This window comes from Adiantum capillus-veneris, chromosome 19 (genome assembly GCF_014529385.1).
Source record: "Adiantum capillus-veneris isolate H3 chromosome 19, ASM1452938v2, whole genome shotgun sequence".
Taxonomy (NCBI): Eukaryota; Viridiplantae; Streptophyta; class Polypodiopsida; order Polypodiales; family Pteridaceae; genus Adiantum; species Adiantum capillus-veneris.
In genome coordinates, this window is record NC_140949.1 from 40153713 (window position 1) to 40169583 (window position 15871).

Below are 15871 nucleotides of genomic sequence, written 5' to 3' on the forward strand. Positions count from 1 at the left end.
GGAGGACCGTCGACTTCCTCGTGATGGGGCAGATAGCATCAATGAGCCCGACGGGCCGTGCACGGGTGCAACAATGGGATGACATGGGCGGATGGGTGATCCAACACGATAGGTGTGTCAAAGAGGGTCCACGGGTGCATGAAGAACGAAGTGACAACGCCATGGTCGATGACACCGTGACGGGGGCACCTGTGTTATAACTAGAAGGATGGCCATGAGACTTTTCAGGGGTGGAGAAATGGAGTTAAAACCCATCCGTGCAAAGTCAAGTGGCCATCCGATATGGTTTGGGTGGTTCCGAACTATACTATACGCTAAAATGGACTCTACAAATCATACGATCCATTTTATCGCATAATATGGGCCTTGACCACCCATAGTAGTTTGGATGGCTATGCAACTTTGCACGGGTTGATAAATAGAACTCACCTCCACCCGTTAAATTTTTTGTGGCCATTCGATATCGTTTGGGAAGTCTCGATACATAATATACGCTAAAATTGGCCATACGAGACATATGAACCATTTTAGCACATAGTATGGGTCTTGATTGCCCAAACCATATTTGATCCATGTGAAAATTTGCAGGGATGGAGAGATGGTTCTCACCCCCACACGTGAAAAGTCTCACGGCCATCCGATATGGTTTGGGTGGTCTCCACTCATACTATGCCCTAAAATGGGTCATATGAGCCATACAGCCCATTTTAACGCATAGTTTGGGCCTTGACGGCCTATACCATACTTGATGGATGTGCAACTTTGCACGCATGGGTAATTTATGCTCAATCCCACCCATGAAAATTTTCAAAGACATCCAATATATTTTGGGCAGTCCCGACCCATACTATGCAGTAAAATGGGTCATACGTCTCATATAGCCCATTTTAGCACATAGTAAGGGCCTTGGCCGCCTATACCATATCAGATGGCTGTGAAGTGCATGGGTAGAGGAATGGTACTCATCCACACCCGTAAAAATTCTTTTATACATCCGATATAGTCTGTGCGGTCCCAAACCATACTATGTGTTAAAATTAGCCACATGGCTCCTACGACCCATTTTAGCAAATAGTATGAACCTTGACCACTCATACCATATCGGATGGTTGTGCAACCTTTCAAGGGTTAGATAATGGTACTCACCTCCACCCATTCAAAGTCTTGTGGCCATCCAATATGGTTTGGGCAATCTCAAACCATAAACCCTAAATCTTAAACGCTATACCCTAAACTCTATACCCTATACTCCAAACCCTAACCCTAAACCCTAACACATAAATCCTAAACTCGGATGGTTGTGGAGCTTTGGATGTGTAGGGGAATGGTGCTTCACATCCATTTAATATGTTTTGAGCAGGCCTCATACATACTATGTGCTAAATGGGTCATATGGCTACCCTAAACCCTAAACCCTAAACTTGGATGACCGTGCAACTTTGCACGGGTGGAGAAATACTGCTCACCCCCACCCATGAAAATTTTCATAGCAATCCAATACGGTTTGAATGGTTTCGACCCATACTATGTGCTAAAATAGACTACATGGCTCATACGACCCATTTTAGTGCTTAGTATGGGCCTTGATCATCCATATCATAGCGGATGGCTGTAAAACTTTGTACGGGTGATGAAATGGTGATCACCTACACCCATGCAAATTTTCTTATCCATCCAATATGTTATGGGCAGTTAAGGCCCATACTATATACAGAAATGGGACATATGGCTCTTACAACAAATTTTAGCACACAGTATGGACCCTCCCAAACCATATTGTATGGCCATAAAACGTTGCATGGGCAGGTTTGAGTACTATTTTCTCTCTCATGAAAAGTCTCATAGCCATCCAATATGATTTGGGTGGTCAAGGCACAAACTATACACTAAAATGGGTCGAATGAGCCGTACGATCCATTCTAGCCCATAGTATGATTTGAGACCACCAAAATCATAATGTATAGCCACAAGACTTTGTACGGGTGGGGATGAGAACTATTCTTCTATCCCTGCAAAGTTTCATAGCCGTCCGATGTGGTATAGGCGATTAGGACTCATAATATGTGCTAAAATCATTTTAGTACAAAATATGGTTAGGGACCACACAAAACATATCGGATGGCCACAAGAATTTACATGGATGGGGGTGATCACCATTACTTCACCTTTGTAATGTTACACAATCATCCAATATGGTGTAGGTGGTCAAGGCACATATTATGCGCTAAAATGGGATGTATGAGCCATTCGACCCATTTTAGCGCATAGTATGGGTCGAGATTGCCCAAACTATATTGGATGGCCACAAGAATTTTCACAAGTGGGGGAGATTTTTCTAGCCATCCGATATAGTATGGACAGTCATGGCCCATACTATGTGCTAAAATGAGACATATGGTTCATTCAACAAATTTTAGCACATAGTATGGGGATTGAGACCTCTCAAACCATATTAGAAGGCAATGAGACTTTACATGGGTGGGGTTGAGTATTATTTTCATGAGTTCTTATTTTCTCACTCGTGCAAGGTATCACAGCTGTTCAATATGGTTTGGGTGGTCAAAGCCCATACTATGCGCTAAAATGGACCGTATGAGCCATACAACTCATTATTGCGCATAGTATGGTTCAAGACCACCCAAACCATATTGTATTGCCACAAGAATTTGCACGGGTAGATGTGAAAACTATTCTCCCATTCCTACAATGTTTCATAGCCATATGATATGGTATGAGCGATCAAGGCCCATATTAAGGGCTAAAATGGGTCGTATGAGACATACGGTCCATTTTAGCACATTGTATGGATAGAGACTACCCAAAACATACCCTGCAATGTTACACAACCATCAAATATGTTATGGGTGGTCAAGGTCCGTATTATTCGCTAAAATGGAACGTATAAGCCATACAACCCGTTTTAGCGCATAGTATGGGTTGGGACTGCCCAAACTATATTAGATGGCCACAAGAATTTACACAAGTGGGGGAGAGTATAACTTTTCCACCCTTGCAAATTTTTTCAGCCATCCGATATGGTATTGGCAGTCAAGGCCCATACTATGTGCTAAAATGAGACATATCGCTCATATAACAAATTTTAGCACGTAGTATGGGTCGAGACCTCTCAAACCATATTGGATGGCCATAAGAATTTTCATGGGTGGTTTGAGTACACTTTTCTCACTCGTGAAAATTATCACAGCTATTCGATATGGTTTGTGTGGTTAAAGCCCACACTAAGTGCTAAAATAAACCGTATAAGCCATACGACCCATTCTAGCGCATAGTATGGTTTGAGACCATCTAAACCATATTCAATAGCCACAAGACTTTTTAAGGGTGGATATGAGTACTATTATTCCATCCTTGGAAAGTTTCATAGCCATTTGATATGGTAGGACCCATAATATGTGCTAAAATGGACCGTGTGAGACATACGGTCCATTTTAGCACATAGTATGGTTAGGGACCTCCCAAAACATATTGGATGGCCACAATACTTTGCAAGGATGCGGTTAATCACCATTAATTCACTCCTACAATGTTACACAACCATCTGATATGGTATGGGCAGTCAAGGCCGATATTATCATGCGCTGAAATGGGACGTATGAGTCTTACAGCCCATTTTAGCACATAATATGGGTCGAGAAGACCCAAAATATATTGGATGGACACAAGACTTTGCATGAGTGGAGGAGAGTATAATTTTTCTACCCCTGCAAATTTTCACATCCATCTGATGTGATATGGGCAATCATGGCCCATACTATGTACTAAAATGAGACATATGGCTCATTCAACAAATTTTAGCACATTGTATGGGTCGAGACCTCTCAAACCATATTGGATGTCCATACAACTTGGAATTGAAGGATTGAGTACTATTTACTCACTCACGCAAAGTCTCAAATTTATTCAATATGGTTTCGGTGGTCAAAGCCCATACTATGTGCTAAAATGGACTGTATGAGCCATATGATCCATTCTTGTGCATAGTATGGTTCGAAACCATCCAACCCATATTGTATTACCACAAGAATTTGCACAAGTGGGGGTGAGCACTATTCTCCCATCCCTACAATGTTTCGCATCCATCCAATATGGTATGGGCAATCAAAGCCCATAACATGTGCTAAAATGGGCTGTGTGAGTTATACAATCCATTTTAGCATATAGTGTGGTTCGAGACCGCCCAAAACATATTGGATGGCCACAAGACTTCGTAGGGATGGGGGTGCTCACCATTAATTCACTCTTGCAATGTTACACAACCATCTGATATGGAATGGGCGGTCAAGGCCCATATTATGCGCTAAAATGGGACATATGAACCTTAGGGCCCATTTTAGCGCATAATATGGGTCAGGAATACCCAAACTATATTGGATGGCCAAAATACTTTGCATGAGTGGGAAAGAGTATAATTTTTCTACCCCTATAAATTTTCCCATCCATCTGATATGGTATGGGCAATCACGCCCATACTATGTGATAAAATGAGACATATTGCTCAATCAACAAATTTTAGCACATTGTCTGAATCGAGACCTCTCAAACCATATTGGATGTCCATGAGAATTTGCATGGGGAGGTTGAGTATTTATCTACCCACTCATGCAAAGTCTCACAACTATTCCATATGGTTTGGGTGGCCAAAGCCCATATTATGCACTAAAATGGACCGTATGAGCCATGCTACCCATTCTTGCATATAGTATGGTTTGCGACCACCAAAACCATATTGGATTTCCACAAAACTTTGTGCAAGTGGGGGTGAGAATTTTTCTTCCATCCCTACAATTTTTCATGGCCATCCAATATGGTATGGGCAATCAAGGCCCATAATATGTGTTAAAATGGGTAGTATGAGACATACGGTCCATTTTAGCACATAGTATGGTTCAGGACCGTCCAAACCAACCACAAGACCTTTCATGGGTGGGGGTGAGAACCATTAGTTCACCCCTAAAATGTTAAACAGCCATCCAATATGATATGGGAAGTTAAGGCCGATACTATGTGCTAAAATGGGATATATGGTTCATACAACCCATTTAGCGTATAGTATGGAACTTAATGCCCATGCCATATCGGATAATGTACAACTTTGCATGGGTGGAAGAATAGTGATCACTCCCATCCGGTTTTTCTTTTCACAACCACCCAATATGGTTTGGGCAGTCTTGACCCATACTATGCGCTAAAATGGGCCATATGAGTCATACGGCCCATTTTAGTGCATAGTATGGGTCAAGACTGCCCAAACCACACTACAAGAGGTTATGTGCGTTGCTTTTTGTACTTCATAACACTTGTGCTTGTAGTATTTGTGCATTCGAGCTTTTATCAGGTATTCATTGAAGTGCTCATCCCGAATTGACACGAGAAATTCGTCATGCAGCATGTTGATGACTCTGTCTTTTAATTCACTTGGCACTTCACTCCAGGTTTTTAGTATGTAGTGTCTAAACACCTGAGAGAAAAGACCGTGCATGCGTGAGATCACCTTCTTGCCTTCATCATCCAAGATGATGCCGCCACTGATGTCGACCAAGTACGGCAAGCCCTCTCGCTTGTAACGCATGGACCTAGGTGTCTTGGCAGGGGTCTCTAGTGGTGTCTTGATGGGGGTACAGATGTTAGGTGTCTCCACTGGAGTCTGGGTCCCAAAGCGAGGAGTGTCGACTCGGGTGACTCTCGAAGGAGTAGCTAGTGGTGTGTAGCTAGGAACGGCCAATAGCCGCGCAAAGCCTAGCATAGATGGCAATGTTGTGACTGGTGCGAGGGTAGGCAAAGAAGGGGAAGGTAAGGAGCCTCGTCGAACACGAGGTGGTGTCGAGGCATCGGCACTGGCATCCCCACATAACCGCCACTGCCACCACTAGAGCGTCGGTGCCTAGATGAGTGTGAAGATCGTCTCGTCGACATCGAAGCTTCAGAGTGTGCTAAATGCTTCAAAACAACAGAGGGAGACACTGAAGGAGTGGAACGACGTGATGTTTCTCCAGAGCGATGACGATCCTCATACCACCTCCTCTGTTGGGGTGAGAAAGAAGAAAGACACTCATCATCATTCATACATGCATTAAAAACTCAAACATTTAATCTTAATATTGCATGGAGAAGAAAACATGGACAAATTATAATGTATACTATAGATAATAGGAAGAGGGAATCTTGTGTAGAGAGAGAGAGAGAGAGAGAGAGAGAGAGAGAGAGAGAGAGAGAGAGAGAGAGAGAGAGAGAGAGAGAAGACTCATAAAGGGGGAGGGATTCCTGTGTAGAGAGATTCCTGGAAGTTCTTGTGAATATGTCTCCCGTGTGCATTCTACATATCTTGTAAAAGAATGAAACTTGTATTGCGATGGAGACTGAGACTGCAATCGCAAAGAAGGTGATCCGTCTCTGCTCATAGATGCTGCTCATCCCTCCACTACACTCTCAGTCTCCATCATAGTCGGATCGCAATGCTGCATCAATGTATCAGACTTTCACGACACACCGAGGAGTGTCCCCGCTTGTGAGAACATACCTGGAGCATACTTGGAGTTTTAGCAATGACGATTAAACACAATTTAAATTTCTCAAGTATAGCATATAGATAGGAATGGACAAAAGGCCATGTGAATACATTATATATTATAAAACGGAGAAAAATTGCTCAAATACAGTGTTTATGGCTTTAAGAGGTCTCTCTCATCCTTGCATAGCTCATCATAACTCTCTATGTCTATCTAGAGCTCTCTGTTTAGGCAAATGTCCACCGTTTTATTTTGTAGATCCTCTGCATGCACCCATAGAGAGTAGCAACTTGATGCTTGTATGGAACCACCTCAGCGACTTCTGACTCAGCATCTTCTTTGATCTCCTCCATTGATGCCGCTGTGATTGGCACATGGTAGCCCTCATACGTCTGTGCACTAGGAGGGGCTACCTCTATGACGTACCACCAGTTTGATGTATACTTTGTAGGATGAAATATCACCTGCCAGAGCCACATAACTTACATGAGAACTTCCAAGCACATACCTTCGAAAATTGGATGTTAACTATTTACATACTTACTTGTTCACAATGCTCGGGTAGTATGAAAGTTTCTCTTAGGTCAGTCCATTTTTTAGTTGAATCCACCTCAAGGAAACCAAACTCTCCTCTGCACATAGTAGCGTTGCGACCCTCCATGTTTATCTTGAACCATTGCACGTCGAACAAGTCGGCAAAAAATCCTCTATAATCGATCCTCAAAATCTCTTGTAGCGTGCTAAAGTGAGTGAGTTCCACCACCACAGGATCTGCATCACTGTTCAAATTTTGCCATGATTCCACAATCTTGAGTAAAATGCTTTTTGTCGATTCGTTCCACCCTAAAATGTTGCCCTTTACACCATGCTACTGTGTATGACTTATACTACAACCAACAAAGATTATGAGTGAACATTCAAACATCTAGAAAGTCGCTAATTGTACATTGCAAACTTACCTTGGTCTCGCAACCCCAAGAGTACTCCCACTCCTCCTCAGTCACTTCTTCATCGCATTGTTGTGCGCTTTTCAATTGGTTGTGCAACCATCTTAAGCTCATGAATGTTGGTAGGCTCTCCATATCCGCCAGATAATGCATCGACGGTCGTCTTCCCCATCTCCATTTGATTCATGCACTTTGTCGCTCTTTCTTTGCATCCTCGTATTGTGAAATCCACTTTTGCATCATTGAATTGTGAAGCATGCAAAATTGGTTGATTTTAGCCTCTAGATCTTCCGTCATCTTCTTCTCAACATCGAGATTGCACATGACAATCCCAGATATGCGCTCATCATCTATGGTTTGCCATAGCGTGTCTTGGGCTTTATCAAATCCGTCTAGCCACTCTCCAGTGTGAACTAGGGACTCTGATACCAACCAAAATTCTGCCATGCTACCCTCTGGACGTTCCTTCTGACGCACATATCCCTTGAGCCTTTTCTTGAAATGTTCTAAAAAGAACATCCATTTGGAATGTACTTTGCCAGCTATTTCCATCTCATCAACTATGTGAACAAGAAGATGCACCTGAATGGTTAGCATGGTAGTATGAAAGTGTTTCTCAAAAATGCACACAACCTCCACAGTGTTCAGTTTGGCAAATGGTATGGAGTCTACATTGATCTCCTTTTGTGAGATCCATTGCACCAACTTCACAAGTTTGTAGGTTGTGTTACAAACATCAGGAGAGAAACATCCCTCTATGGCCACCGGTAAAATAAACTGCAAAACACGTATAGCCATGATATTAAATTCCACAGACAAATTTGCTATCACTATGATATATTCCACTTCTACTAGACCTGACACATTTTATGCCAGTCGTGTGACTTCAACCGGTAAGCTTCCCTTATAATTTAGTGAAACACGTTCGGAGTGAGCGAAGAATACAAAATGCTAGTGACGAGGGTGGAAGTAGAATGCATTAGGTAGTTGGTGATGGGGAGATGGAGCTCAAGCTCCATCCAAGAAAGTAGGAGTAATGCCAGGGATGATAACAGAGAGACTAGCCAACTTGAATAGTTTGGCTACATCCAAGACATCTCAAAGATTAGCTTTAGAAAGTTTGATATGTTTATCTTTTATGTCAAGTGGTTCAAAGTTATTACCAGTGGCCCTAATTCAACTGTGCGTAAAGACAAGAGTGGATTGATTCAAGTTAACTCTAGGTGGATGTGGACAAATTCGTGAGATACATTCGTACTTCTGCAGCATTGTGAACAAGTTGTGTTCACACATGATCCACTATGGATAGAAAATGATGAGAATGATCTATCTAAATCCTGCTGGCTCTATGTCGTTCAAGTTGCTCCATGAAACAAGAAAGTGTGTGAAGGTTGCCCTCACTGACCCTGGTAAGTTTCCACAGCTTCCACACTCACCCCATACCTTCCAGAATTTGCCTGTTTGATTTTTGCAGATTTTCCATGATGAAATTTGGAATTTCCTATTTAACTCTAGAACCTTAGTGAAAAGAAGTCTTTGCTAATGGTTAAAATGAACCCATCCAATTTTTGTTATTAATTAAATTTCTATGGTAATTTTCCAGGTCCCGTAACTGTTCCCGTTTTTATCGGAATCAGATTCTGAAAATTTCTAGACATAGTACAGCTCTGCTTATAATTCCAGAAATACCAAAATTAATAGTGTTTGGAGTCCTGCAATAGTATTTTCCATTAAGTTTTTCAAGCTTAGTACAGTTTTGAAGGTTTCATAAACTGGAAACCTTACAATCACCCCATCTTAAGGATTTGAGATGTCCTCATCTCAACCGAAATTGGAAAAATCCTTGTGAAGGGATACTTCATCCTCCCAGGTGGCATCCTCGGTAGGGTAGTCCTTCCATTTGACCAAATATTCTTTGATAACTCTATTTCTTAGACTCCTTTCCCTGGTGTCGAGAATACAATCTGGTTGAAGTTCAAGAACTCCTTGCTTGTGCATTACAACTTGTGCGTCATCCAGAGTATGATTTGGATTTGGGATGTAAGGTTTTAGAAGACTGATATGGAAAAAATTATGGACCTTGAGATGCTCAGGTAATTTTAGTTTATAAGCTTGATCACTGATTACTTTAATCACTTCATACGGTCCACAATATCTGGGGCTTAGTTTTTTAGGATAGAGTGCTTCTTTTTGGCCGAACCCTTAGGAATACTTTATCTCCTTGTTTGAAAACTCGATCAGACTGTTTTTGATCAGTATACTGTTTCTGGCGATCCTTGGTTGCCTGAATGTCTTGCCTTATGGCTTTGGTTTGGGCTTCCATTTCCTCCAACATTTGCTTTGAAGCTTCTACCCTTGTAGTAGGATCAGAAAAGTTTAGGGGTGATATACACTCATGCCCATAAAGAGCATTGAATGGTGACATCCCAATGCTTTGATGAAAGGAAGAGTTATAGGCGAATTCCACCAAAGGAAGAAATTGGATCCATTTTCGGGGTTCTCTACCACAATAGGCTCTAAGGATGTCTTCAATGACTTGGTTTACTCTTTCTGCTTGACCGTCTGTCTGGGGGTGATAGGATGTACTGAAACATAGCTGCGTTCCTAAGGATTCAAATAAAGATTTCCAAAATTTTGAAGTGAATTTTGCATCTCTGTCACTGACTATTCTCTTAGGAAGTCCGTGCAATATGAAGATCTCTTTGATAAAGATACGGCTTATGTCTGATGCAGTATAAGTTGTTTTTACAGGCATCAAGTGGGAGACTTTAGTCAACATATCCACTACCACGATAATGGAGTCGTAACCCCCTTGAATAGTGGGAAGTCCTGTTACAAAGTCCATGCTAATGAGTTCCCACTTCATCTGAGGAATGTCCAGAGGTTGAAGTTTTCCTGGCATCATTACCCGTTCAGCCTTAATTCTTTAACAGGAAAGACATTGTCTGATGTAGCGAAGTATATCTCCTTTCATTCCTGGCCAGAAATAGCTTTTCCCTTATGGCATTAAGGGTCTTTGCATAGCCGGGATGGCCGGAAAGTGGAGCATTATGTCCTTCATAAAGGATTAACTCCTTTAATGTTGAATTTTTAGGAATGTAAAGCCGATACTTATAATAGAGAAGCCCCTCTTCAAGTGAATAATCCTTGATTTTGTCTTTCTCTTTTTCTTTTAAATCCTGTTGATTGATAACCTGTAAAAGTTTTTGATAATCCTTATCTTCCAGAGAAGCTTCTTTAACCTTGTAGAGGATTGGATTGTCAACTGTGGAAATAGCCCCAAGAAAAACCTTACGGCTAAGAGCGTCAGCAACCACATTCTCTTTTCCCGGTTTATACTTTATCTCAAAGTCATATTCCTGTAATAGTTCAATCCATCTTCTCTGCCTCATGTTGAGTGTTGCTTGTGAGAAAATCCATTTTAAACTCTGATGATCGGTGATCAATTGAAATTTTCCTCCTAGAAGGTAATGCCTCCAGAGTTTTAGAGCATGGATGACAGCTAGAAGTTCCAAATCATGAGTTGGATAGTTCAGCTCGTGGATTCTTAATTTTCGCGAGGTAAAGGCGACTGGTCTACCTTTTTGGTTTAAGACTCCTCCTATAGCAAGACCGTTGGCATCTGTTACTACTTCAAACTCTTGAGTGAAGTCCGGAAGTTTGAGTACGGGAGCTGATGTGAGATTTTGTTTTAGTTTGAAGAAACAATCTTCCTGTTCTTTCCCCCAGGTAAGTTTGGCTGACTTTTTAAGTAACTGCGTCAAGGGAGCGGCGATAACTGCATAATCTTTGACAAAGATTCTATACCATCCTGTAATGCCCAAAAATCCTCTAATCTCACTGACTGTTTTGGGTTGTGGCCAGTCTATTATATCTTTAACCTTTGCGGGGTCTAATGAAATTCCTTCAGGGTTGATTATAAAACCAAGATAACTGACTTCTGGTGTGGAGAACACACATTTACTCATCTTGGCATATAACTGATGTTGGCGTAGAAGATGGAGTACTTTACGTACATGGTCTTCATGATCTTTTTCATCCTTAGAATATACCAGGATATCATCAAAAAACACCAACACAAAATCATCTAGATATTCTCTAAATATATCTTGCATGAGACGGTTAAAAGTGGCTGGAGCATTTGTAAGGCCAAAGGGCATCACTATGAATTCATAATGCCCATACCGGGTGTTGAAAGTAGTTTTGTAAATATCTGCCTCCTTAATCTGGATTTGGTGGTAACCTGATATGAGATCAATTTTTGTGAATACCTTGGCTCCATGTAACCTTTCAAGCAATTCATCGATGCAAGGAATGGGGTACTTATTCTTTACTGATACTTGGTTAAGCCCCCTATAGTCAATGCAGAGACGTAAGGATCCATCCTTCTTCTTTTGGAATAGAACAGGTGCTCCCCAACGTGAAATGCTTGGTCTTATGAATCCCTGCTCAATAAGCTGACGAAGCTGTTCCTTTAATTCAATAGCTTCAGGGAGGGACATTTTGTAGGGTCTTCTTGAAATTGGTTCACTACCTGGAAAGGTTTCAATTTCGTGGTCTATATCTCTCAGAGGAGGTAAATTCGAAAGATCTTCCGGAAATATATCCGAAAATTCTTTAAGCCATTCTGGAGCTGGGTTGTCTCTTGAATCATCTGCCTTGTTGAGTTTCACTACAAAGATCTGTTGCCCTTTACGTAACCCCTTCAGAAGTCGGCTAGCCTTGACTAAATGAGCCTTAGGTTTCCCATTTAATCCTTGTACTAATGTTTCTTCACCTAAGTGATTTTTGAAGGTTAAGTTCCCTTGAGCACAGTGAATTTGGGCTTGATTTTTGATTAGCCAATCCATTCCTAGGATACCATCATAAATTCCTACTAGAAGAGTTCGAAAGTAGGATGAAGTCAGGGTTCCCCCTAGTTCAAACTCAACTTTCCCAGCTGTAAATTGAGATAGAACCTCTTTCCCATTTGCTAATTCTACTACTAATTTCTTGGTAGGATATTGGTTCAATTTAAGTTTTCTTAAACATTTAGGGGAGAGAAAAGAGTGTGTGCTGCCACAATCTATAAGTAGTTCAAATTGTTCACCTTCTCTGTTTGCAATGGTTTGGATGACAGAGTACTGTTGTCGAGCTCCAGGATTATCAATGGCGGCAAAAAGAGTAGCTCTTTCATCTTCCTCATCCTGCAATGTAGGTTCTCCTAATGCAGCATAAGTTCTGGCTCCTCTACCTCTTCCTCTGCCTCGTCCTCTATTGCCTCTACCTCTTTGATTATTCCCTTGTCCTATTTTAGTCTGAGAAGGGGCTTCGGTAGCAGTTTGAGGATTTTGTCGCTCAGGACATTGGCTTCTGTAGTGTCCCATTCTATTGCATCCATAGCATCTGATGTTGGGAAAAGTCTGCTCTATATTGGCTGCAGCTGACACTGCCCTTCGCTGACCTCCTTGATTATAATTCCCCCTTGCTCTTCCTCTAGAGTTATTGTAGTTGTAATAGTTTGTGGCAGGAGGGTTTCCTTCCGCTGCAAGTGGTTTAGCTCTTAGAAGAGCATCTTGAATAGAGGTGGGTCTCATAGCTTCCAGCCGGTTACTCAAGGGTTTGTTTAAACCCTGACAAAAACAAGCAATCTGTTGTTCCATAGTCATTGGTGGGGCGTAACGTCGTAAAGACACATATTTGGTATAATACTCTTCCAAAGTAAGCCCTAACTGTTTGAGGGCGAAGAACTCATTCATCTTGATAGCTTGGTGAGCTGGAGGAAGATATCTTTCTTTCACGGCCTGCTTCATTCTTTCCCAAGAGGGACTAATGGAAGGATTATCTCTACAGTATTGTTTCCACCAAAGTTTGGCGTCTCCGGTGAGCCGGAACATTCCTAACATTTCTTGATTCTCTGAAGCAGTTCCTACTGCCAAAAAATAATCATCCATGGCGTCGAGCCATGCTTCGGCATCACGTTCTAAATTGGTTCCTTCTCCCTTGAAAGTTGGGAGTTGAACTTGTTTTAACAGTCGTTTCTTTTCCTGGGTGGGAGTATAGAAACTTTTGGCAATTCCCTGGGTTTGTAATTAATGAAGAGGTTTTAGTGTTTATACTACTTTTGTTTTGTCATGCAGCTCTCTAATTTGTATACTTTTTAACATACTAAAAGCAGAAATCTTACAATCATTAACACCATTTCAATTTAACTACACAAGCATGTCATAAAACCATGGTATATACAAAGGTTGATACAACACTGACTCATACTATGTACAAGATGGGCTCATACTATATACAAGATGGACTCATGCTATATACAATGTGTGATTCCCTAAATCGACAACCTCTTTACCACTGGTGGGTCTAACAGGGGATCAAAAAAGATGACGTCTTTTGGTCCCCTAAACCTTGGGCCTACCCTCATGGGCCTAATCCTACTTGGGTATATTACTGTGGCTACCTGATCATAGACCCACTGATTTTGTAACACTTCTACCCCATCTACCACAATGGTCTGATCTAGATCTTCAGTCCCACTAAAGAAGAAAACTTCGATGGTCCGAAGTGTTTCTACCCACTTGAGTCTTTTTAGATTGAGTGTCAACCCTTCTAACTGTCCCGCATCAATCAGGAAAATTCTGCCAAACTGTGACCAGCTGATTCCCCATGTAGGAGGAGGGGAAAACATTAAATCTAACAATTGCATGATGCTCTAGCGAAGTACAAAGTTGTTGGAGCTGCAAGCAGCCTCGAACATGATGTTGAAAATCACAAACTTTTGGTAAGCTTGGCGGATATTTTCCTGTATTGATAGGGAAATTCTCATTTCACAATATACTATAATTAAAAATGCAATACAACTTATGCCTATTTCCCAACTTTTACCCTTCTAAGGTCAGGACCTTATTAAACCATGCTCTGATACCACTTGAACGGCTTCAATCCCGCCGACACCAAAAGCGGGATGGAACCTTTGACAGGTCTCTAGGCATACTAAAGTCAAAGCCTTTAAACAAGAAAAATTCTAGGGAATTCACCCTTACCATTGGCAATGGTTTAGGTTCATAGCCCTAGAAGAGACCTAGTCCTGTCTAGCAGTGGAAACAGGATCCTTAAAAAAAAATTCCGGCCCTAAATCTTCATCCTTTAGATTAAGGTTTCCTTAGCCAACGCTTTTTTCCCTCTAACATATGTGAGGGCACAGCCGCTGGTGGATCCCTCGTTCAAGTGAAGTTTCTAAACATTTTAGTGCGCGGGAATGGATAGTTACCTGACTAATCAGATCCACCCGTCCATGATTGACAACCTTAGTCAATCCCCACTTACCACCCCGCACTCACACATGATTTTGTTGTTGTTTAATTACTACCACATTCTTTCCACAATTTAAATAATGATTCCTTTTTAATTTTTCAACTGCATTTCCTTAAAGCAACCTTTTAAAACAGCATTGAAGACATTCTTTCAGAAAACAGACATCTTTAAACTTAAGACAAGGTACTGTCATTTTAAGGTATCACTGACCAGTACTAACTTGTCTCAAGACCACTTATACAAGGGTGAAAAACGGCACCCATTGCTTATTTATATAACCGGGGTGGAAAAAGTCTTCACCCAAAGTTCGGGTGCCCATACGCCAAAACCAGTTGCGGCCCATACAACCGGGCGGTTCCTCTAGGATAAAATTAAAAGTACTATCCATAAACATAAACAAGCACAGGGTAAAGACTCCACACGTGCAGAGGTAACCGACTCCTCCATGATGGTATCTCCATCGTTACTCATTACCTGGAGTAAAAATATTTCCAAGGAATCAGAGGTGTCTTGAGACAAGTTGTCTTAAGGATGGTCAAACATTTCCTTCCTATTTCAACCAGTAATAACCCAATCATTTCTTTCCTAATTACAATCATTGATCGTGGGTTTCATGGAAGTTACCTTCCTTTTTCAGCCAGTGTTTTCCTTCCTAACCCTTCGTATGCAATGCTTAACTTAAAATGAAATCTAAAAGCTTATTAATGGCATAATTGAAAACCACCTGGGACTGGTCATCCATCTGCTGTGGGGCAGGTGCCCGTAAACTCTCCTATATTGGCCTATGTCTAGGCCCTGCTTCATGGTCGTTAGTTGCTTTGTTGCGTTTGTTACTAGCATCTTCATCTTCCGTCAAAGGGTTTCCCCTGGTTCTCTTGGGGGCCATTTCGGCAGCCTTATAAAAAGACTTAATCCATTAGAGGATTTATTGTATAACATTTATTTTTCCTTGTTACCCAAAAATAATGGTTTTGGACCTTGGTTATTTCTATGGTATTTAGATAATTTTATTTCTTAATTTTTCTTATCCATTATATACAAAAATTGGTTACTTTTGATCAAAGTACGTCCCTAAACTATTTATCTAAGGTTAGGATA